Raw genomic sequence first — 12,737 nt, forward strand, 5'->3', positions numbered from 1 at the left:
GATTGAGAAGCAGTGCCAGCCCTCTTTTTCCCAATAACAAGAGCTATTTTAGAAATATATACTGGCACCTGGGGTTAGGGGTGCAGGAGAATCAAAAGGGGAGGTTGAAAGGAAAACAGGGACACACTTTTCCTTTAAAAAAAAAAAAGCCAATATTTCTCTTGATTAAGGGATTTATAGAGAATGATTACTCTATACGCTTCATTTTTGATTGGCTGTTGGAATGTATAGTGCCTGAAAAATACCTGAATGTACATTACCTCGCTTTAAAAAGAGGTACCTGTAGGAGAGTAGATCACCCACATTTTTGCTTTTTGCTTCACTGGTTTACGACTTTCCCTGGCTGTGGGCCTGCTAATCAGACCCACAGCCTAGCTGTTCTCTCTACTCCAAATTGTACCCAGGTACTAAATTGGCACTGGGCCCTCTCCAAGTCCCTGCACCCAGGGCTGAGGTGCACCCAGAAGTCTCCCAGGGGCTGCAGCATGTATTATGCCACCCCTGGGCTGACTAACTAAATCAGACACAACTGGCTGCTTGACAGCTGGGGCAAAGTGGTGTAATCACCCTTTGCTTTAGATATAGTATTCCTATATCTAAACCTAAATGGGCACACAGATCTCCTATCAGTCACTCCTATGGCAGGCCTTAACAATCCTGAAGGCAGAGTGCTTGGAATCGTGTGAGATAGTGCTCTGGCATGAGCTGAGCCTGTCTGCGGCTTTCGGGATCCATCCCTTAGCCGTTTCCATGATATCGCATACCATATACTCTTAAGTGCATTATAATCCTCGCGGTTATGTGCCAACTCTGGTATCGCTTTATCAAAACATGTCGAGTAAGGTGTCATACGAATTGGAATACTAACCCCTCGCCAATTCTGGCGACGGGGTTAGCATTTCACCCTTCTAGAGGGACACGACATGTATGTAACCTGTAACACCGGTTAAAGTCAGACAGAGCCTTAGCTCCACAAAATGGATGCTGCCACCGAGACACAAGTCTGCCCTCCTGCTGCTGGGAGTCCTCCCAGCCCAGGAGGCAAGGACAAAGGGTTTCCTGCCAGGGGCGGTGCCAGCACCGTCCCAGACAGGATTTTGTGTATCCTAGGTAGGCAGGGCTTTAGAGGAAGGTGACTGCAAGTGGCACCCCGGTGCTCACTGTGCATAGGCCGGCTGGAACCAGTTCCAGGGGCACTCCAGCCCCTGATCTGGGGAAAGCCCGCCAAAGGAGAGGGGTGTAACCACCCCCCTCCTAGTCCCACCCATAGGGCAGGACTTAGTTGCGTGCCAGCCCCTTTTTGCAGGATAAAGGTAGGAACTGGCCCCCTTCCAAATTAGATCAATCTTTGAATCCTGAACCGACCTTCTACACGAAGACCTCAAGACTCTTCCCAAGATTTCTCCCTTGTGACTAAGGAGTAGTCACCCTGCAGCAGCAGGCACCAACCAAGTATCGCGGTTTGTTGCCAGTCTCTCCTCCGGATCAAGACTGCTCCAGCACGACGAGAACCGGCTTCCCTGGTACCTCTGACCTCAACCTACATCATCAGCCCAGCTGTGATCCGTGGGTGCGACGAGACCTCGAGGGACCGGCCATCTTCAGAACTGCACGACGCTTGTCCAGCACGACCACCGAGTGACCCTCGACTGAGTGCTTTGGGGTAAGAGAAGCCCCGACCCTGAGCAGCTCCAGCACCGAAGTTCAGCCCCCCTGCATCCACGAGATCTGCGTGGGGCCCTTCTGCTTTTTGCTGCTCACCGCGTTGTCCAGGTCGCTTGCCCGTTGGCTAGTGACCCTCTGACGACGAACTCTAACGACAAACACCGCTGGTCTGATTGCTCCAGACTGGCCCTCGCTTCCCTTCTTCAGAGAAGCACCCTGGACCCTCCTGGTCCACTCAAGACGCCATTTTAGGTCCACCGCGTGGGCCTTGCATTTGCCAAGACTTGTTGCCCCAATCCTGGGTCCAGCGACGTCGACAGCAAGTACCTTCGTGGGACAGCTCGCACCTCCATCCTGGTCGCCGACAACGCCTCCTGGTCCGAGAGATTGCAGAGCCCAGCAGCGCCCACTCACCTGGCTGAGGTGACTTCGTCCGGTGCCATCCTGGTGCCCACCTAGATCACTGGCTAGTGATTCAGAACTTGGTCCCCTCTGCTTACAGGTTTCTTCTTCCCTGATCCAGGCTTGGATCACCACGAACTCCTTCACTGGCCGCCTGCCAGCAACTTCTTTCTTCAGGCTCCTGGATCTTCAACGAGGGTTTCCGACGCAACTTGAACCCTATGCAGCCGCAGCCCCTGGGCTAGGTAAACTGAGTACTCCGGTGCTCCAGCATAGTCCAACACCCTAAGTGTTCGGATCCACCCTTGTTTTCGACCCACCTAGTCGGGTTCGCCCGAGAACAGTAACTTTGCAAGTGCTAGTATCCATAGACTTGTTCCCGCATTACGCGTGAGAGTTCCCACTCTGCACACGGCGTCCCTAGGCCTCCTGCTTCTAATCTAAGGGTTCAGCATTGTAGGCCTAGCGTTTCTACAGTCTAGAAAAGTATTACTTACCTGCTAGTAACTTCGCATTCCACTTCTTGTGTATATGGTTTTTCGTGCCCCTCGGGCATTTGTGTAAATTGTGCGACTTTCAGTAATTCTTTAAGAGTTTTGTTGTGTGCTTAGCTCCCTGTCTCATAAAGAGCCAGGGTAGTCTTGTTATAAATAAATACACTTTATTTTTGATAACAACTTGTGTGGTGTCCTTTCACTTGGTGTTCAAGGGGTAATGTGATGGTTAAACAGCTGGCTTAACACGCCCTCTAGAGTATTAGCCTTAGACTGCTCGTATCCATGCTACTAGGATAGCTGGTCTATAAGGTTGACTTACAACCAATCATCAATAAGGGTTGTTTGGACTGATACAGAGTGCTCACTAGAATAGTGAACATTATATATCAGGCCAACTTCTCACATTGGTGAGCAGCGGTTGGGATTTGAGCTTGCTGTTGTTTTACCACGCATATCCTAAGAATATCATTTGAAAGATCACATAAGTACTAAGGTACATATAACTTAGCTTAGAATACTCTGAGTTCTACTGAACCAGCTGTTGTAGCTCCTAGGGCCTAGCACACCCTAAACTACAACTCTAGCAAGGGATCAGTAGGTAAACATATAGTGTAGGTAAGTGCACCACTTACACCTCACTAGAAAAGCATGTCTACCCATGGAGAGTCTACTGAGACTCCCCTTGTGGATCTTGACCCTCCACAGGTCAAGTCAAGATATGCAGCTCTCAGTTTCCAGGAGATGAGACAAGTGTGTACCTCCAGGAAACTGAAACAGGGGTCTAACCCCACCATTCCCTTTCTGATAGGTCTCTTAGAGACATATGATGCGAGAAAGATTTCTCAGCTAGATGGGAATATGCCAGCCTTAGAGGGTACCACTGGGGATCCAGACCTCCACAACACTGTAAATGCAGTTGAGGAGGAGGATCCTGAGAAACTCTCTGGGGATGAGGCAGACAAAGGTCTTGAGGTAGTCAGAAGGCTAACTAGGGCCAACTTAGACTTGCTTGGGCTAGGATCTGGGGGACCCCCAGTACTGACCCTAAGTAGGCCTAACCTTGGAGTTAGGAGAGATAGATCTCTTTCTAGGGACTCCAATAGATCTCTGCACTCTAATGCCTCTTCTCAGAGGAGAAGGAACTCTCCCCAGAGGAGATTGACTTCCCCTCAGAGAATAGAGCATGAAGCCAGAATGAGACAGGCTGCTCTGAGGATTGAAAGGGAAGAACTTGCCCTGGCCAAAGAAAAGCTTGCCTTTGCTAGAGAGCAGCAGATGAGTGGGTTAGTTCCCACTGGTGGCAGCAATCTCCCAAGAGAAAAAGAGAAGGGTTTAGATACTAAACACCTGACAAAAATAGTGCCCCCCTTTAAGCAAGGGGATGACATCCAGAAATGGATGGCTGCTTTGGAGAGGGCCTGCACTGTGCAGGGCATTCCCCAGAGTCAGTGGGCAGCTATACTGTGGCTCTCCTTTGATGGCAAAGGTAGAGATAAGCTCCTCACTACAAGAGTGGAGGATGCTAACAATTACCAGGTCCTGAAGAATACACTGGTTGATGGGTTTGGTTTAACCACTGAGCAGTACAGGTTGCTGTTCAGAGACACCCAGAAAACTCAGTCTCAGGACTGGTCTGACTTTGTGGATTGTGCCACTAAGGCTTTGAAGGGCTGGTTGCTGGGTAGCAAGATTACTGATTACACAGGGTTGTATAATCTCATGATGAGAGAACAGATTTTAAATAATTGTCAGAACCAGTTGTTGCACCAGCACCTTGTTGATTCAGATCTGACCTCTCCCCAAGAATTGGGAAAGAAGGCAGACAAATGGGTCAGAACAAGGATCAAGCAGAACCAGAACCAGAACCAGGGTGGTCAGAAGAAAGCAGACCAGAAGGGTAATACCAAGAGTGAACAAAATGACCAGAAGTCTTCAACAGGTCCCCAACAAACCAAAGAGGGTGGGGGTCAGGCTTCACAGCAGAAAAAGAAGACTCAAGAAGGCCAGTCAAAAAGGTGGTGCCAGTACTGTAAAAGTAAGTCTCACTGGTTTAGTGAGTGCACCAAAAGAGGAGGGCAAACTTCTACCACTACAGCCCCTAAGGCAACTGCACCCCCTAGTACAGTCAGTAGTGGTAGTGCACCTCCCAAGGGATTAGTTGGGTTAACCTTGGGAACTGAGGAGTCTGACAACTTAGTTGGCACACTCACTCAGGCTGTCCTTGTCTGTACAGGGGATATGGATATGTCCCCTGATGTAAGTCCCAATACTTTGGGCAAATACAGGCAGACACCTTTGATAAATGCCAAAAGGGCTCAGGCACATAGGGACACTTGTGCCAGTGTCACCATGGTGACACCTAACTTTGTGGACCCTGGACAGATCATGCCAGGTACAGATTTCCTGGTGACCAATGCCAGCAACGTCACTACCAGTCATAGTATGGCGATTGTTGCTTTCTCCTGGGGAGGGGTAAGTGGCCAAAAGAAAGTTGTGGTTAGTTCAGACCTCCCAGTGGATTGTTTGTTGGGCAATGATTTGGAGTCATCACTATGGTCAGAAGTGGAGCAGAGGACTCACATGGAAATGTTAGGCTTGCCAGCACATGTGCTTGCTGTGACTAGGTCACAGGCCAGAAGATGCCCCACTGAACAGGTGCTGGATCCTGGAAGAATGGACCAGACACCTTCCAAGAAGAAGAGCAGTAGGGTTAAGGCTTTGCCTCCCCCCTTGCCCCAGGTTGAGGATCAAGTCTCTGAGGAGGCTGATCTGAGAGAGCTGAGGGAAACTGAGCCTAAAGAGCTTGAACTTGATCAAGTTGAGTTTCTGGGCTCAGGGGGACCCTCCAGAGAAGACCTGGGGAAGGTCCAGTTAGACTGCCCTTCCCTTGAACCCCTCAGACAGCAGGCTGCTGCTGAGGCTGAAGGGAATGCCACAGGTGCCCATAGGGTATACTGGGAAGATGGACTCCTATACTCTGAGGCAAGAGACCCCAAGCCTGGTGCAACCAGGAGGCTGGTCATCCCCTTGTCTCAGAGGGGTTTCCTTCTCACCTTGGCCCATGAGATTCCCCTTGCAGGTCACTTAGGCCAGACAAAGACTTGGGACAGGCTTGTCTCACACTTTCACTGGCCCCACATGAGTGAGAATACCAAGGAGTTTTGTCGCTCCTGTGTCACTTGCCAAGCCAGTGGTAAGTCAGGTGGCACAACAAAGGCCCCCCTCATAGCACTACCTGTGGTGGGGGTTCCCTTTGAAAGAGTGGGGATTGACATTGTTGGTCCAATGGAACCCCAGACAGCATCAGGGCACAAGTTTATACTGGTGGTGGTGGACCATGCCACCAGGTATCCTGAAGCTATTCCACTTAGGACCACTACAGCACCTGTAGTGGCAAGGGCCCTAGTTGGAGTGTTCTCCAGAGTGGGCTTCCCTAAGGAGGTTGTTTCTGACAGAGGTGCAAACTTCATGTCAGGATATCTGACTGCAATGTGGAAGGAATGTGGTGTCAACTACAAGTTCACCACACCCTATCATCCACAGTGCAATGGGCTTGTTGAGAGATTTAACAGGACCCTCAAAGGGATGATTCATGGACTACCTGAAAAGCTCAGGCATAGATGGGATGTCCTGATACCCTGCCTCTTGTTTGCTTACAGAGAGGTCCCACAGAAGGGGGTTGGCTACAGCCCTTTTGAACTTCTGTATGGGCATCCTGTAAGAGGACCCCTGTGTTTGGTGAAGGAAGGATGGGAGAGACCTCTCAAAAAGCCTGCAACCAACATAGTGGACTATGTACTTGGTCTCCGCTCCAGGATGGCTGAATACATGGAGAAGGCAACTAAAAACCTTGAGGCCAGCCAAGAACTCCAAAAAGCTTGGCATGACCAGAAGGCTGTCCTGACTGTATACCAGCCTGGACAGAAGGTGTGGGTGCTGGAGCCAGTGGCCCCAGCAGCACTCAAAGACAAATGGTCTGGGCCCCACACCATCATTGAGCAAAAGGGAGAGGTCACCTACCTGGTGGACCTTGGAACCCCCAGGAGCCCCCTCAGGGTGCTCCATGTGAACAGGCTCAAGGCATATGTCGACAGGAAGGACATGAGCTTGCTCATGGCCACAGATGAGGGACGGTAGGAAGAGAGTGACCCTCTCCCAGACCTGCTCACTCAGAATCCTGATGATGGATCAGTAGATGGTGTTGTCTTTTGTGGCAGCCTCTCTGAACCTCATCAGCAGGATTGTAGACAAGTTCTGCAATCCTTTAGACATATGTTCTCTCTGACACCCAGCCAAACTGATTGGTGTACCCATGAAGTGGACACTGGAGACAGTCTGCCTGTCAAGAGTAAAATCTACAGACAGCCTGATCATGTCAGAGACTGCATCAAGACAGAAGTGCCGAAAATGTTGGAGCTGGGAGTCATTGAGCCCTCAGATAGGCCTTGGGCTAGCCCAGTAGTTCTAGTGCCAAAGCCTCACACCCAGGGTGGTAAGAAAGAGATGAGGTTTTGCGTAGACTACAGAGGACTCAATGCAGTCACTAAGACTGATGCCCACCCAATACCAAGAGCAGATGAACTTATAGATAGATTGGCTTCTGCCAACTACTTAAGTACATTTGATCTGACAGATGGGTATTGGCAAATCAGGTTAGCTGAGGAGGCCAAGCCCAAGACAGCATTTTCTACCCCTGGTGGGCATTATCAATTTGTGGTAATGCCCTTTGGTTTGAAAAATGCACCTGCCACCTTCCAAAGGCTGGTGAATCAAGTTCTCACTGGGTTGGATGACTTCTGTGCAGCATATCTTGATGATATAGCTGTCTTTAGTTCCACCTGGGAGGATCACCTGGTCCACCTGAGGAAAGTGTTAGAGGCACTGCAAAAGGCAGGTCTCACTATCAAGGCCACTAAGTGCCAGATAGGGCAGACACAGGTTGTATACCTGGGCCACCTTGTAGGTGGAGGCCAGGTTCAACCCTTGGAGAGCAAGATACAGGCCATCAAGGACTGGGCTCCTCCAACCACCCAGACTCAGGTTCGAGCTTTCTTGGGCCTGACTGGGTACTATAGGAAATTTGTCAAGAATTATGGGTCCATTGTTACTCCACTTAATGACCTGACAAGTAAAAAGATGCCAAAGAAAGTTCATTGGACAGCAAGCTGTCAGAAAGCATTCAATGACCTAAAGCAGGCCATGTGCACAGCACCTATCCTAAAGAGTCCAGATTACTCCAAGGCCTTCATTGTCCAAACAGATGCTTCTGAGTTGGGTGTGGGAGCTGTTCTATCTCAGCTGAATTTTGATGGTAACGACCAGCCTATTGCTTTTATTAGCAGAAGGCTGACCCCCAGAGAGAAAAATTGGTCAGCTATTGAGAGGGAGGCCTTTGCTGTGGTGTGGGCCCTGAAAAAGTTGAGGTCATACTTGTTTGGCACTCACTTTAAGATTCAGACCGACCACAAGTCCCTCTTATGGCTAAATCAGATGAAGGGTGAAAACCCCAAACTACTTAGGTGGTCCATTTCCCTACAGGGGATGGATTTTACAGTGGAGCATAGACCTGGTACTGATCATGGCAATGCTGATGGGCTCTCCAGGTATTTCCACTTAGAGCAAGAAGACTCACCTGGTCAAGGTTAGCTTATTGTCCCAAAGTTTGGGGGGGGGGGTCATGTAGGAGAGTAGGGTCTGCAATCCTATGATCACCCAGATTTTTGCTTTTTGCTTCACTGGTTTACGACTTTCCCTGGCTGTGGGCCTGCTAATCAGACCCACAGCCTAGCTGTTCTCTCTACTCCAAATTGTACCCAGGTACTGAATTGGCACTGGGCCCTCTCCAAGTCCCTGTACCCAGGGCTGAGGTGCACCCAGAAGTCTCCCAGGGGCTGCAGCATGTATTATGCCACCCCTGGGCTGACTAACTAAATCAGACACAACTGGCTGCTTGACAGCTGGGGCAAAGTGGTGTAATCACCCTTTGCTTTAGATATAGTATTCCTATATCTAAACCTAAATGGGCACACAGATCTCCTATCAGTCACTCCTATGGCAGGCCTTAACAATCCTGAAGGCAGAGTGCTTGGAATCGTGTGAGATAGTGCTCTGGCATGAGCTGAGCCTGTCTGCGGCTTTCGGGATCCATCCCTTAGCCGTTTCCATGATATCGCATACCATATACTCTTAAGTGCATTATAATCCTCGCGGTTATGTGCCAACTCTGGTATCGCTTTATCAAAACATGTCGAGTAAGGTGTCATACGAATTGGAATACTAACCCCTCGCCAATTCTGGCGGTGGGGTTAGCATTCCACCCTTCTAGAGGGACACGACATGTATGTAACCTGTAACCCCGGTTAAAGTCAGACAGAGCCTTAGCTCCACAAAATGGATGCTGCCACCGAGACACAAGTCTGCCCTCCTGCTGCTGGGAGTCCTCCCAGCCCAGGAGGCAAGGACAAAGGGTTTCCTGCCAGGGGCGGTGCCAGCACCGTCCCAGACAGGATTTTGTGTATCCTAGGTAGGCAGGGCTTTAGAGGAAGGTGACTGCAAGTGGCACCCCGGTGCTCACTGTGCATAGGCCGGCTGGAACCAGTTCCAGGGGCACTCCAGCCCCTGATCTGGGGAAAGCCCGCCAAAGGAGAGGGGTGTAACCACCCCCCTCCTAGTCCCACCCATAGGGCAGGACTTAGTCGCGTGCCAGCCCCTTTTTGCAGGATAAAGGTAGGAACTGGCCCCCTTCCAAATTAGATCAATCTTTTTTTTTTTTTTTTTTAAAGTTTTATTTTTGTCGTTGCTGTCTCATGGTATACAATAACGTACATTAGATCTTCAATGCAGCGTCAACATTCCGCTGCCATAATCAGCAGAGCAACTTTTTAATATTTTACCCCCCAACTTAAACTAGTTACTTCCAGGGTAAGTCAATAATTAGCAATGTTCTATATCAACATTAGAATGTCTAAATGCAACTATCAGGTCTCAGTACGAGTATACAGTGCAGTATGGTCATCTGCGGGCAAGTGCCCATGGTCCCGTATCCTCAACTTTCCCACAGTCCAGTCCCCCCTCCCCCTCTTCAATCCAGGCCTTCGTCATCCTCTGAGCTGTCCCCATCTCCTTCCTCGGGCAGGGGCTCACAGAGGTCTCCCCTAAATTTATTCCAGGGTGACCAAATCCCGTTCCATTTCCGAGGATTATGTCTCTGCCAAATTAGATCAATCTTTGAATCCTGAACCGACCTTCTACACGAAGACCTCAAGACTCTTCCCAAGATTTCTCCCTTGTGACTAAGGAGTAGTCACCCTGCAGCAGCAGGCACCAACCAAGTATCGCGGTTTGTTGCCAGTCTCTCCTCCGGATCAAGACTGCTCCAGCACGACGAGAACCGGCTTCCCTGGTACCTCTGACCTCAACCTACATCATCAGCCCAGCTGTGATCCGTGGGTGCGACGAGACCGCGAGGGACCGGCCATCTTCAGAACTGCACGACGCTTGTCCAGCACGACCACCGAGTGACCCTCGACTGAGTGCTTTGGGGTAAGAGAAGCCCCGACCCTGAGCAGCTCCAGCACCGAAGTTCAGCCCCCCTGCATCCACGAGATCTGCGTGGGGCCCTTCTGCTTTTTGCTGCTCACCGCGTTGTCCAGGTCGCTTGCCCGTTGGCTAGTGACCCTCTGACGACGAACTCTAACGACAAACACCGCTGGTCTGATTGCTCCAGACTGGCCCTTGCTTCCCTTCTTCAGAGAAGCACCCTGGACCCTCCTGGTCCACTCAAGACGCCATTTTAGGTCCACCGCGTGGGCCTTGCATTTGCCAAGACTTGTTGCCCCAATCCTGGGACAAGCGACGTCGACAGCAAGTACCTTCGTGGGACAGCTCGCACCTCCATCCTGGTCGCCGACAACGCCTCCTGGTCCGAGAGATTGCAGAGCCCAGCAGCGCCCACTCACCTGGCTGAGGTGACTTCGTCCGGTGCCATCCTGGTGCCCACCTAAATCACTGGCTAGTGATTCAGAACTTGGTCCCCTCTGCTTACAGGTTTCTTCTTCCCTGATCCAGGCTTGGATCACCACGAACTCCTTCACTGGCCGCCTGCCAGCAACTTCTTTCTTCAGGCTCCTGGATCTTCAACGAGGGTTTCCGACGCAACTTGAACCCTATGCAGCCGCAGCCCCTGGGCTAGGTAAACTGAGTACTCCGGTGCTCCAGCATAGTCCAACACCCTAAGTGTTCGGATCCACCCTTGTTTTCGACCCACCTAGTCGGGTTCGCCCGAGAACAGTAACTTTGCAAGTGCTAGTATCCATAGACTTGTTCCCGCATTACGCGTGAGAGTTCCCACTCTGCACACGGCGTCCCTAGGCCTCCTGCTTCTAATCTAAGGGTTCAGCATTGTAGGCCTAGCGTTTCTACAGTCTAGAAAAGTATTACTTACCTGCTAGTAACTTCGCATTCCACTTCTTGTGTATATGGTTTTTCGTGCCCCTCGGGCATTTGTGTAAATTGTGCGACTTTCAGTAATTCTTTAAGAGTTTTGTTGTGTGCTTAGCTCCCTGTCTCACAAAGAGCCAGGGTAGTCTTGTTATAAATAAATACCCTTTATTTTTGATAACAACTTGTGTGGTGTCCTTTCACTTGGTGTTCAAGGGGTAATGTGATGGTAAAACAGCTGGCTTAACACGCCCTCTAGAGTATTAGCCTTAGACTGCTCGTATCCATGCTACTAGGATAGCTGGTCTATAAGGTTGACTTACAACCAATCATCAATAAGGGTTGTTTGGACTGATACAGAGTGCTCACTAGAATAGTGAACATTATATATCAGGCCAACTTCTCACAGTACCTTTTTTAGGTCTCAACTATTTCTATCTCGCAGGGATAGATAGGCGAGATTATAGTAGGCAGTACAAAAACTCTACTAAACTTGCGGATTCTGTACAGTTCCTGAGTTTATGGAAGTTTCTCTTTCTATTTCTATGAGGCATGGTGGAACTGAGACTCCACTACACTCAATCATTACTTTCTCACCTGGCTGGAAATGCCGGTCGCAAGGTGCAATGTTGTGCTGCAGCACTTACATAGGGTGTATAAAAGGAAGCTGTGTGAGCCTTGAGAAGCTGTGAATTGGAAAGATCCAAAGTGAGAAGATAATTATGCTAGAGTACATCTACAACACAGTTAATAACTTTCTCTGGACGGAATACATCCTACTCTGCTCAGCACCATGCCTGCACTGCACTTGACCTGGTCCACTTTGGCCTCAGTCAAGCTCCGTTTCACCTGTTCATTCTCTAAACACAATGTGCTATCAACTCAGCACCCAAAAAAGACTGCTCTTTATATTGCCAATATTCCTTCCAATCAGGCATTCTTGTGACCCTGTCCATGCCTACCACCATGCCCGGCCTTCCTAAATCTTCCTTAACCGGCACTACAATCCCATACTGAAACATATCTAGCCTATACAGACACTACCTTTATCTAATGTCCTGGTTTTGTCTCATTTTTACAATTGAGAATTACTAAAATAGAGGTGAGAGAAAAAGCAGTAAGAAAAACGGTACTAAACAGGGTTGCGGTAGACAGGGATGTAAGAATTAACATAAAAGTCAGTGGCGGCTCGCATAGGGAAGACCGGACCGGAGAGGCGGGGCGGGGTGAGTTGAGGGGGGGTGAAAGTCGACAGATGACGGGATAAATAATATTAAATAAATAAATAAAACCACTTACTTTGCGCTTGCCGCATCACTGATGCGGCTAGTGCAAAGTATGTGGTTTTATTTCTCTCTTTATTTAATATTACTTATCCCATCGTCTGTTGACTTCCACCACCCCGACCCTCCCCCGCTCCACCCCACCACCCCACGATCTTACCTGTGTGAGCCACTACTAATAAAATAGTGGATCTAGGGTTGTGATGGATAGTAAATTAGAGAGCGGTTTGAAGGTTAGATGCAAGTGAGTAAAATGGGAGAAGATGGTTGCTGTGGAAATACAGTGGTCAGCAGAGAGGAAGAAAAGGATAATGTTACGTTTATGGTGCTTTATGGTGGCAGTAGTAGACACAGCAGTGGCTCCACATGCTTCATTGTCCTCAAAGATCATGATCAGTTGGTCTAATGAATGACAATCACTGGTTCAGTTCAAGTAAATATACATAGCATT

At 49.5% G+C, this 12,737-nt stretch overlaps 1 protein-coding gene across 1 annotated transcript in view; it reads right to left on the minus strand.

The window, feature by feature from the left end:
- CFAP43 (cilia and flagella associated protein 43) overlaps positions 1-12,737 on the minus strand; it is a 753,224-nt gene that overhangs the window by 171,229 nt on the left and 569,258 nt on the right. The gene's annotated exons all lie outside the window — the stretch shown is intronic.

The sequence above is a fragment of the Lissotriton helveticus genome, chromosome 5_1, assembly GCF_964261635.1.
Source record: "Lissotriton helveticus chromosome 5_1, aLisHel1.1, whole genome shotgun sequence".
NCBI classification, from domain to species: Eukaryota; Metazoa; Chordata; class Amphibia; order Caudata; family Salamandridae; genus Lissotriton; species Lissotriton helveticus.